Source organism: Pinus tabuliformis, chromosome J, assembly GCF_031772625.1.
Source record: "Pinus tabuliformis cultivar Carrire ecotype Pingquan chromosome J, CPIR1, whole genome shotgun sequence".
NCBI classification, from domain to species: domain Eukaryota; kingdom Viridiplantae; phylum Streptophyta; class Pinopsida; order Pinales; family Pinaceae; genus Pinus; species Pinus tabuliformis.
Window position 1 is genome coordinate 443,373,592 of NC_142295.1, and position 24,778 is coordinate 443,398,369.

Consider the following 24,778-nt stretch of genomic DNA (forward strand, 5'->3'; position numbering starts at 1 on the left):
CATCCCCTCAAATAGCCACCAAAAACCCTAAAAAACCCCAAATCAACCCTTTTGATCAGTTTAATAGCCTAAAATCAGTTTTACCCTATTGGTTATCTCATCCATTGAAGATCTCACCGAGATAGACCGGAGAGAGCCCTCTCCCGCCCCGTAGGGCTAGCTACGAGGCGAAGTGGTTTGATGTAGCCTTGAGGTTTACCTTTCTCAGCCTGAGGTGAAATTTCAAGCGTTAACATACTGGCGACAATACTGGGGAGAACAAAGTAATCGTTTTCTCATTGACGTGTTATTTCATAAGTCTTAGACGGAGCCTGAAGATACGCCAGGTAGCCTTCGAAAACGCTCTTGTTTTACATCAGCGTTAGTAGATAAACGCTGCTTCAGTCAATCTCCGTGAGCTTGTGAACATAGCGCTTCATTGGCACTTTATCCCAGTATAATTGTTAACTCTGAGCCGTGGATGATAGGTTGAGAGTTTTCACAGGCTGAAATCATCCACCTGGCGACTCCTTTCACTGAAGGATCCAGCAACCTGTGCTTCATGGTTACTCCACCGCAGAGAGATCAGTAGCTTTGCGATTTTCAAGATGGATCAGCTTGCAAGAAGATATGCTCCCATGAGCCGAGATCACATCCCTGGTTTTCCAAATAAAATTCCGAAGGTAGATTGGTCAAGGAATTTGCCTATATTTAACGATGATGGTAGGAAGGACGCTGCTCTACATCTGGTTAGATTTCACATGCATATTCGCAAATTCAAGGTCGATTTTCCTGAAGATTGCTTGATGAAGATATTCTTGGCCACTCTGGAAGGTGAAGCCCAATCATGGTATGAAAGTTTGCCGCCTGCTTGTATTTATTGTTTAAAGGATTTTCATGCTATGTTCATTGAAAGATATAAGGACTCTTATCCATCATTGAATTTAGTTCAAGACTGTTGCAAGCATGCCTATAGTTTTATTGAAAGCCTTGAGAAGTTTTATGAAGATGATAATTTCATGGATGAAGAGATCATGGAAGCCCTGTATGAAAAGTCGTTTCAGCAGCACATAGAAATCTTAGAGGATACTTGTCAAGATCAGCAGGTTGAAGATGGCCATATGGCTGTAATTGATGAAAGAGAAGAGCTTGTTTCAGATCTGCCCACAGAAGAAGACAGCGTGCAAGGTAGCCAAGATTCAATTTTAGAATGTAATGCAGTCAACTCAGCTATTTCAGATCAAAATTCAGATCATGGTGACCAAGAATACCTTGTGTTGAATCCTATAAAGAAGAACTCGACTATTGAGATCAGCTGGCATGAAGAAAACGAAGTTACAAATCTAAGTGCTCCCACCTCACCGGAACTAGATCTTCATGAGGAGGTCATTCAGTCAGCTCATGAACAACAAGGTGAGATCTTTGCTCAAGCAAGTGAAAAAGTTTTTCTGCATGAATTTGTGGTAGACGATATAAATGATCATCTTGTGCTTCAAGGACCATCTGAAGTTTCTTCTCTTATGATTGATGAATGTAATCAGGAACATGATAACCTGGCCCTCATGTCATATACAAATTACCTACAGCACATTCACACCACAGAAGATCAAACCATTCAGGATTTCCTTTTAGATTCTTCATATGTTTCATGTGCTGAAATGTCTTTCCAAGAAGAGATCGGCTCATCCATTTGTTCAGAGTTTTTTGAAGCCCATGAGCGTACTTTTATTGAAGCACATGATGAAGGCAAATCAAAATTTGAAATAAAGGATTACTTGTTCTTTCAGCAGAAGGTGGCAATGGCAAATCTTCATGTTTTTCACGATCCTCTAGCAAGTTTGTTGCAGCCAGCAATGACAGTGTTTATTGCGATGTTCAGTGATGAAGGAGATCATGGTCAACTATGTTTTTGGATGCCCAGTTACCAGTATCTATTGTTGATCATGAGATCTGATTGGGAGAACCAGTCAAGAAGGCATCTGCTTGATTGGTTACATTGGCATTATGATATAGTTTGATGGTAGGTTGTCTTGTAAGAAACATAGGCGGTTATGTACTACCATCAAGTTTTAAATTTTAAGTTCAGGTCTTGAGTTAGTTTGTTAGAGTCAAGTTTTTCCATCATTTCAATTTGTCATCGAGTCGGTTTGAGTCAAGTTTCAGTTAAGTTTCAATCACTTTTTAGTCAAGTTTTCATTCAATAAATGTGTCAAAGGTTTTGTGTTCTCCGTTCAAAATAATGACTCCATTGCCCAATGATTGTAAGGCACTGGTCTACTCTCCCAGAGGTCTAAGGTTCTTGGCACCTCCAAGGAGCTACCATCCCCATTGGAGCCAATGTTAGTGTCAGTCTTTACAGCCTTCCTCCAGTGATCAAATATGCTCTTACAAAGTGATTTTGAAGTGTCAAGGTCAAATTTTGTCATTTCAGTGAGTCTTCAAGCAAAATTTGGTCACTAGGCATTAGGTCTAGGGTTTGCTTTCACACTTTTCAAAGTTGTCCAAATGTCAGTCCATGTCATCATTCAGCTGAGCCTATCATCATTCATAGGGTTGCTATCATCATATTAGGTTCCATTGGGTCATGTTACACCTTATTCATGCTTCAATTGTGCCTAGGCAAGGTCATTTCCCTCTCCTAGGGTTTTGAAGGCAATTTCTCTTGGATGGTCAAATCACTGGCAAAACTTGTTTCCTGATGTTCATACACCTTCCCCTATCCTTAAAGTACCTTATCAAACACTTCCCATCCCTTAGATCCGCCAAATTCCTCATTTTTTGCACAAACCCTAGTTTCTAGCTACAACTTGGCAATTTTCTAGGTTGGGCCTGTGTTTTTCCCTTTTGGACCCCTTCCCCTCACTCAATCTCTGAGATTCCACTTTCCCCTGCTTCCTAACATCCCTCCCTACTTCCAAAAATTTCCCCAAAAATTTAGAAGCCCCCTATTCCCTTCATTTCGCTCCATTTCGACAAAATTCCTTGTTTCACACATCGGGACAAGTCGCACTCAAATGATGTTCCAGAGCAATAAAAGATGAATTTTGGAAAACTAAGAGAGGTTTTTGTCCACAACATGCCAAGGAAGAAAAACCTCCTTCACTTTTTGCACAGGTGTCATGGTTTTAAAGAAATGTCAAAAATACCGGCGAGAATGAAGGTGCTCCAAGGACAGTTGGCCAAAGCACAAAAACGAAAGAAAACACCAGATCCACTCCAAATTTTGGCCAAAGCCTCTTTGACTGAGCATGGTACTTGATTGGGGACTCCCAGCCCAAATTTCAAGAAATTTGGAGAAAATTTTGTCATTTGTGAATTTTTTATGCCAAACAGAGGTTTTCTCCATTAACGGGTCTCACCCCCCACGCGACCCTTCATCTTGGCAACTCCATTTTGCAAAAACTCAGCATTTCCAGATTTTTCATGAGAAGTTACATATGCTCATCAATGGACTAGAGATTTTATGAAGTTTTGGGCCTCCAGAAAGTCAAAAAACAAGCAAAAAATGACTTTCTGCCACATTTTTGAGACACAGAAAGCAGTCTTGGGAGATTGCAATTGTGGAGGGGCAAATGACCACCAAATTCAGAAATTCCAGTTGGGTTGGAAAGTAGACTCACAGACCTTTCCAACAGGCCTACTCTTGCTCAATTTGGCCACCTGAAAGTGCCCCAAAAGTGGTCCCAAAGGCGCGCGACCCATCCGGCAAAGGCGCGCGACCCATCCGGCAGAGGCGCGCGACCCGTGAGGCAGATTTCTCCAAATTTCAGTGTACAGCTCAGAAAAACGCAGTTTGATCCTGTTTGAATTTTTGGGGTGGATTATTGTCCTCTTTGATGTAATTAATGTACTTTTATGACACTTTTAATCTTATGTACCTCTTCTAGAAGATTCATTCATGAAAAAGGTGAAAATTAAATGAATGAATTGGTTTCCTAGCTTATAGAGGCAAGTTGTTTTGACTGCCTAGTTTGTAGTGCTTAGTTTAGAAGTGGTTGAAACAACTCCTAGGATAGTGAGCTCGACCCATGGAGGCAGGGGAAGAGGTTAGATGATCTATATTATGTACTTTCTTACTCATTTTCATGGTTGGACTCTTGAGGGAGAAGCTCTTATTGTATTACTCACTGTATGTCTGCAATTTTTGGCAAAGGAAGACCAGGGTTTTGTAGTCCTTTTTGGGATTCTTGTGGTTTCATGTATTGATGGTGTGTTTCTCTATGTACTTGTAAGTGTGTTATGTGAATCATTTCCTTTCTTTTCCTTCTGCACATTAAGCAAACAAAGTGTTAAAGTAAGAATTCATGACTGTCATGCTCTGCTTTTAAGTTTGTTTAATTTCAATGTTTTCTACTGTTTAAGGAGAATTCAAAGTTAATGTTTTCTCTCCTTAGCTCCTCACCTGTCATTCCTGACCATCCACCTCAATCGAAGGCATCAATACTGTCTCCTACCTCGCCCCAAAGAACCCCCTGCAGAAACTGTGTCCAATCCCCGCACCCAAAATTGCCATCCCCTCAAATAGCCACCAAAAACCCTAAAAAACCCCAAATCAACCCTTTTGATCAGTTTACTAGCCTAAAATCAGTGTTACCCTATTGTTCATCTCATCCATTGAAGATCTCACCGAGATAGACCGGAGAGAGCCCTCTCCCGCCCCGTAGGGCTAGCTACGAGGCGAAGTGGTTTGATGTTGCCTTGAGGTTTACCTTTCTCAGCTCGAGGTGAAATTTCAAGCGTTAACACAGATCACCTGATTTGGGCCAGTAACCATTGAATCTACATATAACAAAGTGAGAAAATAGATCTGAGTATAAATCATTTACCTCAGGCATTTCAATGGTGAGCGCAGGATTCTCAAGTTTTTGTTCGACTATGTAGGGCCCAGGAAGAATAGGGGTTGTTGCTGGATTGGCTTGCGCTTTCCCTTTACCCTTCATTGCATCCTTGAAGGAGCTTGTGTTCTTAGAGCTTGTATTCTTTGAGTTGGTTTCGGTGCATCCACCTCGTAGACGGAGGTTGATGATGATGGTCGAGTCTGTGGTTACGCTATATTCCTGGAGGATGTAGTTGTCTTGTAAAGTGTGTCCCTTGTAGATCAAATTTTTCCCCTGTTCTGGGATGCTAAGAAGGTTTTGAATTTTATTCCGTAGTTCCTGGATACTGCTGCCCCTGCATAACCTCAAGCAGTAACTCCTACCTTCCGGTGCTTTTATGAGGAGCTGTGTGAAGTCCACCTCTCCGGGTTTTGAGCCCAGCTAAGGTTGCCCCTAATCTATTTCGTGGATCGTCTCGTTTCCAAACCCTAGGTCATCGCCTTTCAGACGACGTTCCTCTGCGATTTTGGCCCAGGTGTGAGGGTGTAGGGGTATCCTGATTTGCCCCTAGATCTGGGTTTTGTGCAGGCTTGTTATTCATCTAAGGGCCCGATCCAATGGTTCAATAGCAGATCTAGGCAGCTCATTGTCTTCCGTGGTCAGGATGCTTGATCCAGATCTGTGGTTTGGCTCTGCAAAAATGCCCTTGGCAAGTTCGCGTATACAGGGATGATATGTAAAATACAAATAGGCCCTTCCGAGAAAAGTGATGTCCTAAAATCTACTTGAGTTGGTCCCATCATCGCTCAGGTGTCCCTTCTGCATCTCAGCTGCCTCAGATATCTGAAGACCCAGATCTGGGTTGTATTCCTCGGCTAGCTCCTCGAACACTGCCATCCGGTGCTTATTGGTATACTCATGGAAGACCAAAGCAATTTGATGGAGATTGATGATGAGGCCGACTGCTTGGTAGATATCACCTTTTCAAACTCAAAACCGGGCATATTTTCCCTTTGTTGAGAGATCCATGCATTGGGCATTTTGTGTGCAAATAGTTAGATGACGGCAATGGTTTCCTTGTTTCCTCGGTTCCTTGGTTGGATCGCGTAGGAGGATCGGTGTGCTGGTGGGTTTTGGCATAAAAGCCTTCTCCGATTTCTTAGTGGTCCTCTTCGAGAGGAGAAACTGGTGAATGTTTGGCAGAACTCCACAATTAGCGATGGTCACTTTGCCCAAAAGTTTCCCCAAATCGTCGTCGTTTCTCATCGCCAGCTGAATGTGGCGAGGGATGATGTTGGTTTTCTTGTTGTCACGGACAGTGTTTCCGGCCAAATCCAATGCTTCGGCGGCCAGATATTCGAGGACAGCAGCAACGTAGATGGCTGCGCCACCTCCAACCCGCTTGTCATAGCACCCCTTCTTGAGGTGCCTGGCGATTCTCCCCACCAGAATCTGCAGTCCGGCCTTCGCAGTTCTGCTCACAGGCTTCTTCCTGGAGCCTGCTCCTGTCCTCCCTCCCTTTCCACTGCCCTTTCCTGAACTCTCCATTTTCCCCCCTCAATTTTTATGTTTTGTTTAAAGAGGATCCCTTCATGATCAATTTTTTTTTCAATATATATATATATATATGTATGTATATATATATATATATATATATATAACAATGGTATTAATACAAAATTATTATCATTATAATATCAATGTTAATATAATTAATGAATAATTTAATGATATTAATGTTATAATCATTAATAAAATATTATAACTAAGTCAAATATAGCATTAAAGATAATATGACATAATAAGTGTTATATATATATATATATATTAAAAATGTAGTAATATTTTTTTAATTTTTTTTTTTAAATATTTAAGAGAATGGATAATTTGATAGAAACTTGATAATTGATAAATTAATATTGGGTGAGGTGCATGTTTGGATTGAGACATCTATGGTTCCTAACCTATATTAATTATATCATATAATAATTGTATTATATATACATTTTAAAAAAAATATTTTTAAAATAGATTATATTACAAATTATTATTATTATTATTATTTTTTTCTCAAAAATCTAAGGGAATTAGTAATTTCAAAATTCTTGATATCTTGATATGCATCTATCATGGATCCTACTTTTTTAGCCTTATCATAATGGGCTAATATATGGACTATGGGTATTAAACCAACTATTTCATACCTTTCAAGGTACAATAATTAAACTGAGTGACAGGGATGCTAGCTATGCGACATTATTATAATATTGGGCCAAAGAAACTTAATGCTAAAGTTAATTGACACAATCTCTTTAGATAATTGGATAATAATAAGTGGTATGTTATTTTTTAACGAAAAGGTTATGAGCGATTATGTTGTTAGAATATAATAAGTGTATAAGTTAGCAATCAAATATTTTTGAGATGTTGGAAACAAAGAAAATGGATTAAAGGTTATTAACATTATAAAGATATAAGGGGGAATTTTAGATTATAATGAGTGGGTGTTTTTTAGATTATGAAGAGTGTGTGGGGGAAGAAGGGGTAAAAAGAGGGGATTAAGATGAGGAGTTTGAATTGAAATGAATAAAGGAGAAATAATGAATGTCAGGTTTCTAGACAACTTAATTTGAAGTTATTTTCACGATTGAAATTGTTGGGGTGTTTTTCAATTTCAAGAGCTTCCCTGTTGATGCACTTGGGTAGAAGTGGGACGAAAATATTTTGAAATCATAAAAGTTGATAAGGTGTTTGGTATTGTGGGAGTACTGAACAATGACATATTTGGAAATTCTATTGTGTTGGATTTTAGCTATATGTTCTTTTAGACAAGATTTAAAGGATCTTCTAAGATGCCCAATGTAGGTTTTTCCGTGGGAGCATAGAATTCAATAAACCCCAGTTGCTTGGCCCCAGGGTTTATCAATTTCTGTGATCCTACGGAAAAACCTACGTTCGCTAACTAGGAAGATCCTTTAAAGATCGTCTAAAAGAACATATAGCTAACATCCAACACAATAGAATTTCCAAATATGCCCTTGTTGAGTACTCCCACAATAACAAACATCATATCAACTTCATTGATTTCAAAATATTTTCATCCCACTTCTACCCCAAGCGCATCATTAGGGAAGCCCTCAAAATAAAAAAACACCCCAATAAATTTTGTGCTCCTACGGAAAAACCTACGTTGGCTAGCCAAGAAGATCCTTTAAAGCTCATCTAAAAGAACATATATTGCTGAAACCCAACAAAGTAAAATTGCCAAATCTTCCATTTTTTATTACTCTCACAATAACAAACACCTTATCAACTTTTATGATTTCAAAAACGTTGTTGTCCTCGTCCTCCCCCTTCTAGCCCCTATGCATCATCAAGGAATCTCTTGAAATAAAAAAACACCCCAACAATTTCTGTAGAATTTCCTGTAGATTCACAAGCTCCTGCAATTTATTAAAGTAAAAGACAAGAATCTAGTTATACCTTCAACCAGCGGAACACAATAGATCAATGGAAACAATAAGAACAAGAGAAAGATAAATCAATGGCACATAACACAAGATGTATATGGGGAAATCCACTGCTAAAAACCCCACTATTTGTATTGCATATATTAGAAATATGGGTGAAGATACAAAGCTTGTTCTCACTAGAACAATTCCGCACAAGTATGCTCAACTCTCTCAGCTCACGAGCTATCTCAAGCCAAATCCTTAGCCTATTTAGCAACTCTCCAAGCCCCTAATCTCTTGTGTAATTCCTAGGATGTGTAGCCCGTATTTAAAGGTAATTCATGCTTCCAAAACTGCACAATCCAAACATAGGTCCTTCTCTGATTGCATGCATGATATTTACAACTCAAGAAATCACACAACTCATAGTACATTGTCCCCGCACTCTAGTATCAATTGGGTCTTTCTCAGAATCAACATGCATGAGTTTTTGATGAGGGAATCTTCAGTTAACTAGAGTGACACTTATGGATACTCTAGTGCACCAACTGACTATTAACTCTCTATTAGTTCCACAAACAATTTGGAACTAATTTAACTGAACATAACTCAGTAAACTGGGTGATCTAATTACAACTCACAGTTAAACTCACCCTGGACCCCTAAAACTTAGGGAGAACATATACATGATTTCAGAAATACTTTCAACTCGAAATTCCTAAGCTAATTAAGTTAATTAAACTTAATCAACTATCTACAAGTTGATATGAGAATAGAATTCGATTTCAATTCTCAGTTTAATTCAAGGACAAATTAAATTGGAATTTCGTGTTGCCATTTCTCAACACTCCCTCTCAACAAGAAAGGGATTATCAGCTACTCCGATCCTGTATCTGTGAAACTCAAAATTACATCCTGACAATGCCTTTTTCAAAATTTCAACATCTTACTCCTCCGTGGGAATGTACTTTAACAACATGATCTGCCTCAATACACAATCTCTGAGATGATGATATCAGATATCAATATGATTGGACCGATAATGAAAAAATATATTTTTAAAGAGTTTGATGCAACTCTGATTATCGTAGTAAATCACAGTTGGATCCATCTGCTGACCAAACAAGCCAACCATGATCTTCCTCATCTAGATGGCCTCACATGCTGCCTGAATTGCAGTGATGTACTCTGCCTCTGCTGAACTGAGTGCAACTGATCTCTGTTTCCTATTGTACCAAGAAATTGTCACGAACCCAATACTGAAGATCCCTCCTGATGTGCTCTTCTAGTCGGATGGACTCCCTGCCTAATCTGCATCGGTGAAGCCTTGAATATTTACTCCCTTTGTCTGTCTGTACCATAATCTATACTGAGAAGTGCCCCTGAGGTATCTCAACACATGATTTGTTGCCTTCTAATACAGCTTGGTAGGCCTAACCATCGCTTGACTAAGCTGGTTAAATGCATAGCAAATATCTGTTCGTGTGTTCACCAAGTATATGAGTTAACCCACAAGCTTCTTATAAATAGTACCTTCCACTACTTCCCCTGAAGTAGCATCCTCCTTCCTCAAGTTACCTACTAGAGGAGTCTCCATGGGTTTTTTACTCTCCATGCGAAATCTCCTGAGTATCTCGTTGGCATACTTTTCTTGAGACACAAACAACTCCCCATCTCCCTACCATACTTCCATGCTAAGAAAGTAATGCATGAGCCCCATGTCCTTCATCTAAAACTCCCTTGCAAGGTCCTCCTTGCAAGATTTGATCAGCTGATCATCAACTGTCAATATGAGATCATCAACATAAAGTACAATGATAAACATTTTACCTTCCATGACTATGTGGTACAGGTTCACATCCGATTCACTCTTCATGAAGCCTAACCCGGTGAAGTAGCTATTTATACTGGTGTACCAAGCATTGGGTGCTTTCTTCAGCCCATACAATGCTCTCTTGAGTTGTCGCACATGCGACTCACGATCAAAGGTCTTAAAACCTTTAGTATGCTCTATGTACATCTCTTCCTCAATCATGCCATTAAGGAATGATGTCTTTACATCCATATGATTTATCTTCCAACCCTTCTGTGTTGATAGTGTCAATATATATCTGATTGATGAGTACCTTGCAACATGAGTAAGGGTCTCATCATAGTCAATCCCCTCTACTTGTGAAAAGCCATGGGCCACAAATCTAACCTTATGCTTCTCCACACTACCATCTATAGTTTTTTTTACCTTGTAAAGCCAGTGGGAGTTCACCATTGACTTGTCCTCCAGTCTCGGGACCACATCCCAAACACTGTTATGAGCTATGAAATCATACTCCTCCACCATGGCATCAACCCAAACCGGCTACTACACTACTTCCTTAAAGGAATATGACTTCGTCACAACACATTTTCCCATAAGAGCCATGTATCTAGTGTACCTCTCAGGTGACCTCCTCTTCTTGCATTGAGAAGTGGGTGCTCCCACATTCTCCCGTGCATCATCCAACAATCTATCAGCCTCTTTGGTGCGCTTTCTTCCCTCTCTGCAAGACTCTTCTTGAGTGGATGTCTCCACTCCCAAATCCTTTGCATGTGGTTGCTCCAAATCAATCTGAGGCTCCTTAACCTTACGAGCCAAAATCTCCTCATCCACATGTAGCTCAAGCTCCTTCTTAAGGGAAACTCGCATGACCTTCTCCTCTTCGAATCTGACATCCCTGCGAACCACTATCATCCTATTTGTCAACAAGTACACTCAATAGTTGTGAGGTGTATCAGTGTACCCCACTAATATCCCCAACTTTTCCATCGTCTGAATATTCTTCCATGCATCTTTGGTCACATTGCAATATACCAATGACCCAAAAAACTTGGAGTGACCAACATCTAGCCTCTTACCGGAATAAGCCTCCTCTGGTGTCTTCATCTCAAATATCTGATGTGGGCTACAGTTTTGAACATAAACCATTGTGTTGCATACCTATGCCCACAAGTGTAGTGGTAGGCCCTGATCATGCAACATTGCCCTCACTTCCCTACTATGCTTCTGTTCTTCCTCTCGGCCACCCAATTCTACTGAGGGTTATGGGATGTCATCAACTCCCATTTAATCCCTTCCGCTGCAAAAAATTTCTTAAAATCATTTGAGACATACTCACCACTGTTATCAATCCATAGAGCTTTAACCTTATTTCCTAACTCTTTCTCCACCAATGCTTTAAACTCACAAAACTTTGTGAAAGTTTGATCCTTTTTCTGCATGAAAAATATCCAACATTTTCGAGAAAAGTCATCAACGAATATAACATAATACATGTGTTTGGCTGTGGATGCTGTCGAGAATGGTTCACACACATTCTAAACAGACTTGATCTAGAATAGTCTCTGCTTGACTGTCTCTATCGTGAAAGGAGGACTTGGTGTATTTTACCAAAGTACACCCCTTGCATGTATCAAATTTCTCAAGCATACCTTTGGGAAGACCAGTAGAGATCTACTACAATATCTTCAAAGCCCCATGATGCAAGTGGCCCAATCGTCTGTGCCATAACTTTCCAACGTCTCGAATCTGCACCCTTTCTACTTTTGTGCTCAAAGCAACACACTCCTCTACCTACAACTTATAGATATTCTTCACCCGAATCCCTATCTTCTTTACTTTACCCGTGACTATGTATCGAAGGAACGCCTTTCCTGTCGAGAAGATCACATCATAGCCTCTATCCTCAAGCATGGAAACGGATACCAAGTTCTTCTTCAACCCAAACACATAGATAACATTCTTCAAGGTGAGCAGAGCCCCATGCTCCCTCTAAAAAGTAATCATGCCCAATCCAGTATCACGATACTTCCCATCGTTACCCATCTCGATGTGCATCTGGAGATCTTTCTCTCCAGGTCACTGAATAACTCTTTGTCGCTAGTCATGTGGAATGAAGCTCCATTGTCTAAGTAACATACACTTCCCATCATTGATGACACCATGTGTGCAATGAGGGAAAATTCCAATTCGAATTGAGAGGCCAAAGCCTCACCTGCCACTCCTTGTGAGGACTTCTTCTTAAACTTCTTGAGTGGACAATTTGTGGCAAAGTGGCCTAGCTCATGACAATGAAAGCAATTAACTTTCGTCATGTATTTCTTCTTACCTCCATGATAAGAATCTGATTTAGAATGGGAATCTTTCCCTTTCCCCTTCTTCACCTTAATCGCTAAGACATAGTTCTCTTCATCATTGGTCTTTGATGAAGAGTCATCCCTAGTGTTCCACCTAATCTCCTCCTGCATTAAATCCAACCACAGTCGTTCCTAATCTGGAAGCTTCTCCCAAATATTAACAAAGTACTGATAACTATGCTGACTCTTTGGGAGTCCTATAAGAGTAAGACTCACCATATCATCCTCGGAAACCATGATTCCAACACTTCCAAGTTCATCACAAAACTGAGTGAACTTGGTCAAGTATTTTGGAATCATCTTGCCTTTCTCCATTTTTAATTTTCGAAGTTTGTCCTTTAGTGCCAATTTCCTTTGGTCACTATTGTTCTGATACAAGTTCATTAATGTTTTACTCATATCATATGAAGTTTATTTTCCATGGAGACTCGAGACAATGTGGTCTTGAACTCCCTCAAGGATTATCCGACTTGCCTTCGCCACACACTTCTTCTATTCATCCAAATTTTGTGCATCTAATGCTACTGGCTTAGGAATTTCTTGATCAACGAATTTCTTCAAGCCATTATCCTCTAACACAACCTCCATTGTGTCCCTTCAAGCTATAAAATTTGAGCTTCCTTCCAAGGCATACTCGAGCCACAAATCGTAGAACGCCATCTGCTGACCCTGAAGTATGTATTGAAAATTCGAATTTCACCTGTAACCCAAAACTCAAAATTTCGAAATCTCCTCTAGTATATTGTCTTAAGCTCCGATACAATGTTGATTTTTCTGTAGATTCACAAGCTCATGCAATGTACTACAACAAAAGACAAGAATCTTCTTTTACCTTCAACCAGCGGAAACCAATAAATCGATGAAAACAATAAGAACAAGAAGAATATAAATCAATGACACATAACACAAGATGTATCTAGGGAGAGCCATTTCTCAAAACCCCACTATTTGTATTGTATATATCAGAAATATGAGTGAAGATACAAAGCTTGTTCTCACTAGAACAATTCCGCACAAGTATGCTCAACTCTCTTAGCTCACAAGCTAGATCAAGCCAAATCCTTAGCCTATTCAACAGTTCTCCAAGCCCCTAATCTCTTGCGTAATTCTTAGGATGTGTAGCCCATATTTAAATGGAATTCATGCTTCCAAAACTGCACAATCCAAACATAGGTCCTTCTCTGATTGCATGCATGATATTTACAACTCAGTAAATCACACAACTAATAGTACATTGTACCTGCACTCTAATATCAATTGGGTCTTTCTCAGAATTGACATGCATGAGTTTCTGATGAGGGAATCTTCAATTAACTAGACTGACACTTGTGATTCACTAGTGCACCAACTGAATGTTAACTCTTTATTAGTTCCACAAATAGTTTGGAACTAATTTAACTGAACATAACTCAATAAACTGAGTGATCTAATTACAACTCACAATTAAACTCATCCTGGACCCTTAAAACTTAGGGAGAACATATACATGAATTTAGAAAGACTTCCAACCCGAAATTCCTAAGCTAATTAAGTTAATTAAACTTAATTAACTATTTACAAGTTGCTATGAGAATAGAATTCGATTTTAATTCTTAGTCTAATTCAAGGACAAATTAAATTGGAATTTCTTGTTGCCATTTCTCAACAATTTCAATCATGAATACAAATTCAAATTAAGTCACTCTTAGAAACCCACTATTCATTATTTCTCCTCTATTCATATCAATTCAAACTCGTCATCTTAAACTCCTATTCACCGACCCCCCTCCCCAAATATTTTTATGATCTTAAAAAAAACCCTGCTCTTTATAATTTAAGATTCCCCCATTTTTAATCCTTATACTATTAATAACCTTTAACTTATTGGTTTAATTTCTGATATCTCGAAAATATTTAATTACTAACTTATACATTTATTCTATTCTAACATTGTAATCACTCATAACATTTTGGTTAAAAATTAACATAACCACTTATTATTATCCAATTTTCTAAACCTTCTCCTATGATATTGTGTCAATTAACATTCTCATTAAAATCCCTTAACCCAAATATTGTAATAATAATACATTGCCTAATATTATCCTGTAGTAATATTAAATTAAAAATTATTAACCAAATATTATTAAATACTACAAAACTCAATATTATTAATTCTACTCTATAATAATAGTTGCGTCAAGAGGCGCTCTACAACCAAGTATAGGAAGGAGATGTTGTTACGTAACATTATATTAAAAATATTTGAAAAAATTATGTTTACTAATATTGAATGTGTATATGACAGAGATGGTAATGTTGCATATATGTTGGCTAATATTAGATATGTTGGTTCAATTAAATTTTTAATAACAAGAAAAACATATATATGCAATCACCTATTTGATTCAGCTTAATGATTCAATTTAATAACAAAATATTTATCTAATAACAAAGTATATTAGGTATTCGATTAGGTTATCAAAATGCACGTATAAAAAGGTGTATTATGATTCCATCAAATAAGTGGGTAACAACTGATTCTTTGTATCCAATGCCATATTTCTGTTACTAGGTAAGCCACATTTACATTTTAGGTCAAGAATATTTCTATTTACATTTTATGTCAAAATTTTCCTTGCATCATTAATTATAGTAGTCTTTGTTGTTAGAAAACCAGAAAGGCATAAATAGTCTCTTATATTTCTAATTACTTGTGATATTCTTGTAGTCTTATTATATTGTATTTATATTCTTCTTTTTTGTTTGTTTCATCAAGCAATCATCAAATCAAAACATGAAAATCAATGACACCAGATGTAGGTACTTAGCTAAGGCTAAAACCCCTCTCTAGGGGAAAACCTAGTCAAATTCTTCCACTAATCAAATTGAGATTGAATAAGACTTTAGACCTAACAAAAATACCTTTCTCCTCCACCAAGTCATCCTTCTAAGATGATTTATCAAACTTCAATAATCTCTTCTTGTCCAACAACTATAGCCCAGCAAAAACCCATAATTTCGGCCCAATTACTCCAGAATTTCAACCAAGCTACAGTATTGCAATTTTGGCCCTTCCAACAACCCGACAACTTTGCACGTGTGAGATAAAGGGAGAGAAAATTCAAATTTTTATACTTGAAAAATACTTCCTTCTCCTTCACTAGGGTTTCCTTCCTCTTCCTTGAAATTCACACCCTTTTTTGCCTCCGACAACTATAGACTGAACTTGTTGTGAGTGCACTACAAATGAGGTCGAGTTGCTTCCTTTATATAGTGAATCTGCAAGGTCGAATTCCCTTGATGATGTCGACTTGTCCTTCTTGAGGCTGACTTGGTGGAGGATACCTAAAATACCTATTTAACATGAAAATAAATTTCTTTCTTGATAAATGAAGCCCAAGAAGGGTATTTTACATGATGACAAGGACTAGGACTCTTGACATAAACCCTAGAATCCTAGAATGGAGGTGTTGAACTAAAAACCATTGACCCAAGCATGAATATCGTGCTTTAATAAGTCAATTTATTTTATAATAATTTTTCTTTTTATTTCTTTTGATAAATAAATTACATCATGAATCAAATACAATTATGAAGACTGAGACTAGTTACATTTTCAACACTTCCTCTTAACTAGGAAGGTATTCATAATTACATATATAAAGTGGTACATGGAAAATCTCAAAGTGATATACTCTATGAAGATTTTACAACACACACGGTGCTACAAATTAGATACCTGACCAGGGTACTCTAATCAGGTTGGACTAAGGTTTACTCAAGCTTTAGAAACTTTAGTTACCATCATGATTTTAAGCTCTAACACCAACACAGGGTCTAGGTGCGTATCCAAGGTTAGAGCTCCATGACCAATGCCACCCTCCCTACTTCAGGATCTAAACATCAACACATAGGTCGTCCAGATGTCCTCCCAAGCATCTTATTGCTAGAAGATTATTCATCTCTCCTTTTTAACTAAATCAGATATATATCCACCACTCCAAGCGTGCTTCAAACATTCAATCTTTTTACAGAGAGATCCAACACAATCACAACCCCAATCAATAATAAAAATTCAAATAAATATACAAGTAAATACAGAATTTGGGGTCCTCAATCATTCTGATGCTACTTATTTCGTCACCAAGTTATCTAAATACAACTTGTTAGAATATTTCTTCTTTTATTTATTCAGTAGCACCAAATACAACCTCAATACTTTTCAAGTCTTTTGTTTGCAAATACTTTTGTTAGTACTTTCATTCATTCTTCTATTTCATTCTTTATTTAAGGTATTTACTATGACTCTTATAGTATGCCCTCCCTCTTAACTTATGGAGATCAAAAACTTCCTTCTTTTTATAATATCAGAGTAACTTTATCCTTTTAAGGCTTGATTAAATTTATCAAGGTCATATTGATCATAATAATTCTTATAGCTTCCTTCATCATGCTCATCATTATCATCTTCAATTACGAACATATTCAACATTTTGAAGATTATGTACAGGTCTGCAAAAACTTTAATAACAAGTATAACTAAATACAACTTGAAACATGAAGTTAACTATATCGAAATCATGTTATTTTAATGGAAGAATCAAAATGTTCAAGTTTTATTAAATACTTAAACATAGTTAGGTTAATATTCAACAAGGGTCACATATTTTATATATATTCTAAATTTCAACAAATTTCTAGGGTTTTGTCACAAACCCTAGACTCCATCATCAAAACTTAAAGCAACTCAATCAAGATATCAATCCAATGATAGCACGATACATCTAGGGCTTCAATATTATTTCCTAGAATTCATAACAAATTCTACTAAGGTTTTGTTACAAACCCTAGATTTTATTAATAAATCAAGTTAGCATATTCACATATACATATCTAGGATTTCATTATCATGCACTATCATCTCATATCAATATCTACTAGTTAAACCCAAGATGCAAACATAAATACATCAAAGTTAGATATACAACAATTTTGACCAAGCTAGGGTTTCGATCATACGAACAATTATACACCTAGGGTTTCATTCCTATGATCTAACTTTATTTATTACAAGGTTTTTGTTCATAAACACTAGTTTACCAAACCCAAAAAATATAGGGTTTCATTATATAACCTAGACATTAACAAAAAACCCTAAAGGATTACGGTTTTTATCACGACATTATCAAAACTCTAAACTTCAAAAGAATAGGATTTCATCATATGTTCTAGTCTTTATCAACACACCCTAATAATACTAGGGTTTAATTATTAACATTGACATACTTTTAGCATTAAGAGGCTAGGGATTTATAGTGAAACCTAAAGGCTAGGGTTTCATAGAATATCAAATGACAAGAGATGGTATGACGGGGGTAGTTCAATATAATTATTAATCACCCTAAAAAGAATATTTATGACTTAAAACCCTAGACATAAAGATGTTAGTAATATATAACAAATTTCAAAAGAAGAATAATCATACCTTTTGTTTAAATAAAACATTGCAACAAATCTTGTAGTTTATGGCATACATTGAATTGTTCTTTAACAAACATTGTTGGACATCAATTCTTAAATGGCTTCCTTTGAAACAAAAAATCTTTCATGATTCAAGTCTTTCCTTTGAATTCTGCTCCATAACCTTTGTGTATTATGCAAGCTTTCCTAACCAAGGAAAATATAAAGAAAAGGTTATTAGCATACAATACAAACAAATCTCGATGTAAGGAGGAAACCAAACATAAAAGAGGAAAAAAAGAACAAGATACTTATATTTTGGTAAAATGGTGGAGCCTCCCTCTAAATCCAATCCTTTTGAGGGATACCTAAAATCTTTAAAATAATTCAAAAAGTTCTAAATGATATATTAGATCTACAAACTCTAAAAACACAAAAGAAAAAACAGTAAAAAACTTAAAATGGAAGGATATGCAAGGGATAATATCCATAAGATACTTTAGCAAATAATTCTTTGACTTCGAATTCTTCATACGTTTTCTTCTTTGGTGGACCTTCATTGACAACATTCACATGTTCTCTTTCTCTCTTCTTATTTCTTAGATTCTCAGAACATTAACTTTTGTAGTGTATTATCTTATGACAATTGTAGCACTCAATTTTTGATAGATTAATCTTCTTCTTTGGTCCTTTGAACTTCTTTAATGTTCCCTTCTTCTTATGATGAGTTGAGTAGGAATCAGAAGTGTTATCTTCTTCATCCTCCTTGTTATCTACAATGGGATGCGATATTCTTCTTGATTTCATGCATTCAACATGTGTTCAAAGTTTGTAGTATCTTTCCAACTGCTAATTCTTGATGCAAAAGAGCTCCAAGATTTTGGTAGACCTAGTAGAGTAGTAATCACAAATTATTTTTATGGTACAAATTCATCTATAGCTTGGAGTTCACCTCTTATGCTAGATATATTTACAAAATATGATGACACAATATCATCTTTATTGTCCTTAGTTCATTCTTGGGGCTAGTTATCCGTCTAATGTTCTTTATGGTAAAAAACATGGAGAGGGCTTCATACATTTCTTGAGCAGAGTCTATATTGGATATGTATGGGATTAGATTGTGCTTTACTCCATCTACTATTAGATTCATGGTCAAGATGCCAGTTTCCATGAAATTCTCCTTTCATGCATCATCTCTAGTTTTCTTAACTTTTCCTTGAACAATATCCAAAAATTTATGTTTAGCGAGAATAAGATCTATCATATTTTTCCATGCCCTGTATTTGGAGGCTCCTTCTAGCTTGTTTGTTGTATCCATTATGGTTGACATAGTCTCTATAGATAGTAGGATTCTCTTCTTATATGCTCCTTTCCTTGATGGACTTCTTTTGTTTCTTCTTCCTTAACCTTTCTTTCAATTGACCTTTAAGTTGCCTTTTTCCTCTCTTCTTCACCTTAGCTCTAAAACCATGTTAGAAAATCAGGAAGGTAAACAGATTCTCTTATATTGATAATTACTTGTGATATTCTTGTAGCCTTATTATATTCTCTTTATATTCTTCTTTTATCTTTGTTTCATCAAGCAATCATCAAATAAGAACATGAAAATCAATGACACCAGATGTAGGTACTCAACCAAGACTAAAACAGCTCTCTAGGGGAAAACCCAATCAAACTCTTCCATTAATCAAATTGAGATAGACCAAGACCTTATACCCAACCAAAATACCTTTATCCTCCACCAAGTTAGCCTTCCAAGATGATTTAGCAAACTTTAGTAGTCTCTTCTTGTCCATCAACCACAATCCAAGAACAACCCAGAATTTCGGCCCAGCTCCTCCAGAATTTCGGCACTACAATTTCGACCCTTCCAGCAACCCAACAACTTCACACGTGTGAGACAAAGAGATAAAATTTGACTTTTTATGCTTGACAAAGACTTCCTTCTCCTTCACTAGGATTTCCTTCCTCTTCCTTGAATTTCACACCCTTTTCTGCCTCTAACAACTATAGATCGAACATGTTGTGAATGTGCTACAAATGAGGTTGAGTTGTTGCCTTTATATAGTGAATCTGTGAGGTTTTGTAGGAATTTACAGGGTAAGTTCCTTAGATATAACACCAAAGGACACCACTCACAAACATATCACAAATCAGTACACCAATATTCTTGACGTGGTTAAAACCCTCAAAGAGGGAAACAGTCCACGACTTGAGCCAACGTGGCCACTTCAGGAAATTTATTAATGTAAAAGAAAGAAAATTTACATAATCTTCTCTCATGAATGGTCACCTAAAAAAATGACCCTCCATGCTCTTTAAATAAAGATGATGGACCAATCGGGTGTTAAGCCACGGATGAAGTGTCAGTAATACTGAGGAGAGAACAAACCGTCAGATCACTTCATGTATAGAACATATTGTGACCGTCAGATTGTAAGTTACAAAAAGTACATACTAAAGAAACACACTTTACCTAAATATACACTATACCAAGTTGTCCTTAAGTATTTCCTATGTGTCAGAATATCCTAACATGTCAAATTCCATTGATGAGGACAACTTGTCCTTCTTGAGGCCAACTTGGTGGAGAAGACCTAAAAGACCTATTTTACAATAAAATAAATTGCTTTCTTGATAGATGAAGCCTAAGAAGGGTCTTTTACCTGATGACAAGGACTAGGACTTTTGACATAAACCCTAGAAGCCTACAATGGAGGCTTTGACCTAAAAACCATTGACCCAAGCATGAAACCCATTCTTTAATAAGTCAAATTCTTTTATAATAAAATTCCTTCTTCTTTCTTTTAACAAATACATTACATCATGAATCAAATACAATTATGAAGACTGACACTAGTTACATTTTTCAACACTTGTGTTATAATTATAGTCTATAAGAGACTATATGAGTTGAGAGATACCATTTTCTAGGAGTAAAAAAATTTAATGATTAATGTCCGTCAAGGCTATCCAAGTATTCAATGCATAGCCATAAATTATTATAGAATCTCCCTTTTCATATAATCCTACCTGTCATAGTAATGAGATGGGTTAGAATCTCCCTTTTTTGTATAATCCCACTAGTTATGGTAATGAGATGTGACCAAACCGATCCATTACCCATTGTAATAAGTATTCTAAACATTAAACTACATAGAAATATATTATTGGCTTAAATATAGATTAAAAACTAAAGAACATAATCCTGCATTCCTTTAAGATTTCGATTGTTGTGCAATATCTCCTTATCGCCTTGCTATTTTGTCTTTCAAAAATACTTGTGCCAAGTTGTTTGGATGAATTTGCAACACAAAGTAAGATTGTGAGTATTATTACTGAGAAGCAATGGCAATAATATTGTATTCGGTATGTCATCTCTATGAAACTTTTCTCCCCCTTATTTAACCCATAAACGTTACTTGAGTAGTTGCTCCTATTGCTAATAAGTTTTGGCAGAGAAACATGCATGAGAACAGTCTAGACTTTTGTAAATGGTATAAAACTTGGCAGGGAGAGAAAACAAATTCTAAAACATATCAAGCGACACTGTTTAATTTTATTTTTTCTTTCAAATTTGACAACACAATCATTAATTTTTGCAATGTAATTGGATGCAAACCACTCAATTGTTATTATTCAATACAATATGATATGGATAATTTGTGAAAGTGTTTTGTTATTTGATGCAATTATAACATAATATACAATTTTTAAATATAATAGTATTAATTTATAATCATACATATTTATTTTATGTTATTCTAATCTTTGGTTTTATATCTTAAACACTTTATTTAACATATATTATTAAAATTAAATAAATAAAATGAATGAAAGAATGAATTAAATGGCGCGAGGGGTCACTATTTTGTGGAAGAAGTTATTAATCATTTAAATTAACGGTATCACACAATACTTCGATATTGTTGGTTAATGTGTCACACGTCAATATCATATTCAATATGGAAAGAATTACACATGTATGTTATAATGAGCGTTATTAAATTAAAATTTATAAAAAATAATTATCATAATTTTCAACTAATGTATTGGTTTAAGTGCGATTGAATTAATTGTTTACAATGATTTCAGTGAATAGTATTGAATGCATTACTGTATATGTGGTTGAATTAAGTGATTGCATTTATTTCAGTGACTTCTATTAGATTGCATTAGTTTAAGTATGATTGAATTAATTGATTGCATTGATTTTAGTGAATATTATTGGATTGTGATTGAATTAACTCAGTGAATACTATTTAGATATATTAGTTGAAGTGTGATTGAATTAATTGATTGCATTGATTTCAGATAATACTATTGGATGTGTTAATTAAGTGTGATTGAATAAATCAATTGCATTAATTTCAGTGAATACTATTGGATTGCATTAGTTTAAGTGTGATTGAATTAATTGATTGCATTGATTTTAGTGAAAAATATGAGATACATTAGGTGTAGTATGATTGAATTAATTTATTGCATTGATTTCAGTGAATAATATGGGATACATTAGGCGTAGTGTGATTGAATTAATTGATTGCATTGATTTTAGTTAATATTATTGGATTGCATTTATTTCAATATATATTAATGGATTGCATTATTATATAACATGGATTTATTGATGCAAAGTAAATTTGCACAGACACTGTCAAATAGAGTCTATTTATTAGCCTAGGGTTTGGTTTGATTGGGTTTGGCACATGAGTTATTGTATCATTTCGCAACTTCTATACATATCACATCCATCTTTGCTTATGGTGCTCACAATGATGATGCTTTGTATTTATGCGTCCATGTAAAACACACATCAACCATATATTAAAAACATTTAGGAATCTCAAGAATATACTTAAAAAATGTTATAAAAATTTTATACTTAAAAAATTAAAAATAATTTTGTTTGTTTGTCAAGTTCTTTGAGTTCTCTAAAGATTACATCAGACTTGACCTATGGGTTGAGAAACTGTGACCCATGGGAATCTACGCCATCAAAATCACACGGGGATCGCACTTGGCCTGTGCCACACCAACCCTTAACATGGTTAGATTTTTGCCCATAGATTTTCAAACCGATGACCTTTACATCACGAAGTGACTTAATATTACACCTCATCGCCGTCTATTCTATGCCCCATGGACAAAAAATAAATTTATTCTTCATTAAAAAAATTATTATTTGATTTTTAAATATTAGTCCAATTCCAATGAGATAGAGACCATGTATGAACAAATTCGTCTTAGGTGGAAATATTTCCAGGAGTGGGACATTTAATTTGGATCTCATGAGTTTGATGGTTAGTGAATATTATTGGATTGCATTGATTTCAATATATATTAATGGATTAGATTATTATATAAGATGGATTTAATGCAAATATTCATAGGGACATGGGATCTAACATATATCCATCATAAATCCCAAGACTCATGATAATTTCGAGTTAAGATCGACCTATTCTTAACAAAAAAAGGCAAATGAGAAAATTTAAAATAAAATTATCATATTACTTAGATATTCAAGAAAATGTGTTATCCCACACAATTGTGTAGGGACCAACCCTATAATTTTTTTTTTTTTTTTTAAATACTAAAAATACAACCATAAGAAAATAGCATCGGGAACTAAAAAATTATTAAGCATTATATACAACTTTCCTAAATTTCACTTCATTGAACATATCATCTAATTTACATGTTACTAACTAAAACCATAATGAATTCATACAAAATAATAGTATAACAACATAGGTACCACTCACCAAGAGATGAGATTCAAACTTGACTTGCCGCTATTTGCCCTCTTTCGTTTTCGGTCGCCTCCAAGTGTGAATGCTGACGTACTTAATCCAAATGCAATGACCCACCGGTTGACCTCCCAGCCTACTCCTTGGGTGCTTTCCTTCCCTGCAAACCCCGAACTACAATGGGGTTCTACAATGGAGGAATGTATTAGCTCGTAGAGGAGAGCACTCTTTGGCTCAAGAGTCTCCTCTCTAAAGTCCTCTACCTCACCAAACTCACTATAGTTCGTAGTCACTACTCTGACATAGTCTCATCCATCCAACAATAGGGTAAAGAAAAAGTCCTCTCTCCCATGGCTTTCCCCTTATTTTATATGAGTCCTCATAGGTGACACTTGGCCTTTCATGCATAATTAATTATTTTTTATAATCCAATAGTTTGATTATTCACAGCAAGAATTGGTGATGTCCTCTACAACACATAGTCCCAACATGGGAAGATGAAGATGAAGTTGGACGGCTCTGCGTGGTTCTGCAACTAAACCCTAGGGTTTCAGAACTCACCTGCGATGGCAGGTCATCCAAAAAGAGCTCGACAGGGGCAGTACGTGGCAGTATAGCAGGTCTCAACCCACTGGTCTTGGCTGGCGGCATCAATGAGCCCCCCTCAAGGGGAAGGAGGGGCGCCTCCTCCAACAAATGACAACAAACAAGGGAATATCGAGGGATCAGAAAGGGATAAGGAGTACAATGATGAAAGTGTAGACAAAAATCAGCAGACGGAAACTGAACAAGCACAGAAGGACAAGCCAAAGGTCAGTTCTTCCACATGCAAACCAGTAGCTACGCATAGGCCAAAAGTAGAGCTACCAAGCCATCGCATCAATGCCAGGATTCAGTATATGAGAGATCATGCTCTCATAGGCAAGTTTATTGGAATATGGCCAAACGAGAAAGTGCTGAGAGCATGGATAAATGTTAAATGGCATCCAAAAGGACACATAACCTTGCATCTAGGGCCTAAGGGGTTTCTTACGGCCGTCTTCAACTGTTTGGAAGACAGAAACAGAGTTTTAGATGGAGGGCCTTATTTCTTTAACTCTGCTGGGCTATTTCTAAAAGAATGGATCAAAAGATTCAACCCTGATAAAGAATACCTAAGCTG

The 24,778-nt window shown here is 36.3% G+C and overlaps 1 pseudogene; it reads right to left on the reverse strand.

Moving 5' to 3' along the window:
- Window positions 1–5,786: 5,786 nt before the first annotated feature.
- On the reverse strand, window positions 5,787–6,344 carry LOC149227724 (putative histone H2A.1 pseudogene; annotated as a pseudogene).
- Between the last annotated feature and the right edge of the window lie 18,434 nt (window positions 6,345–24,778).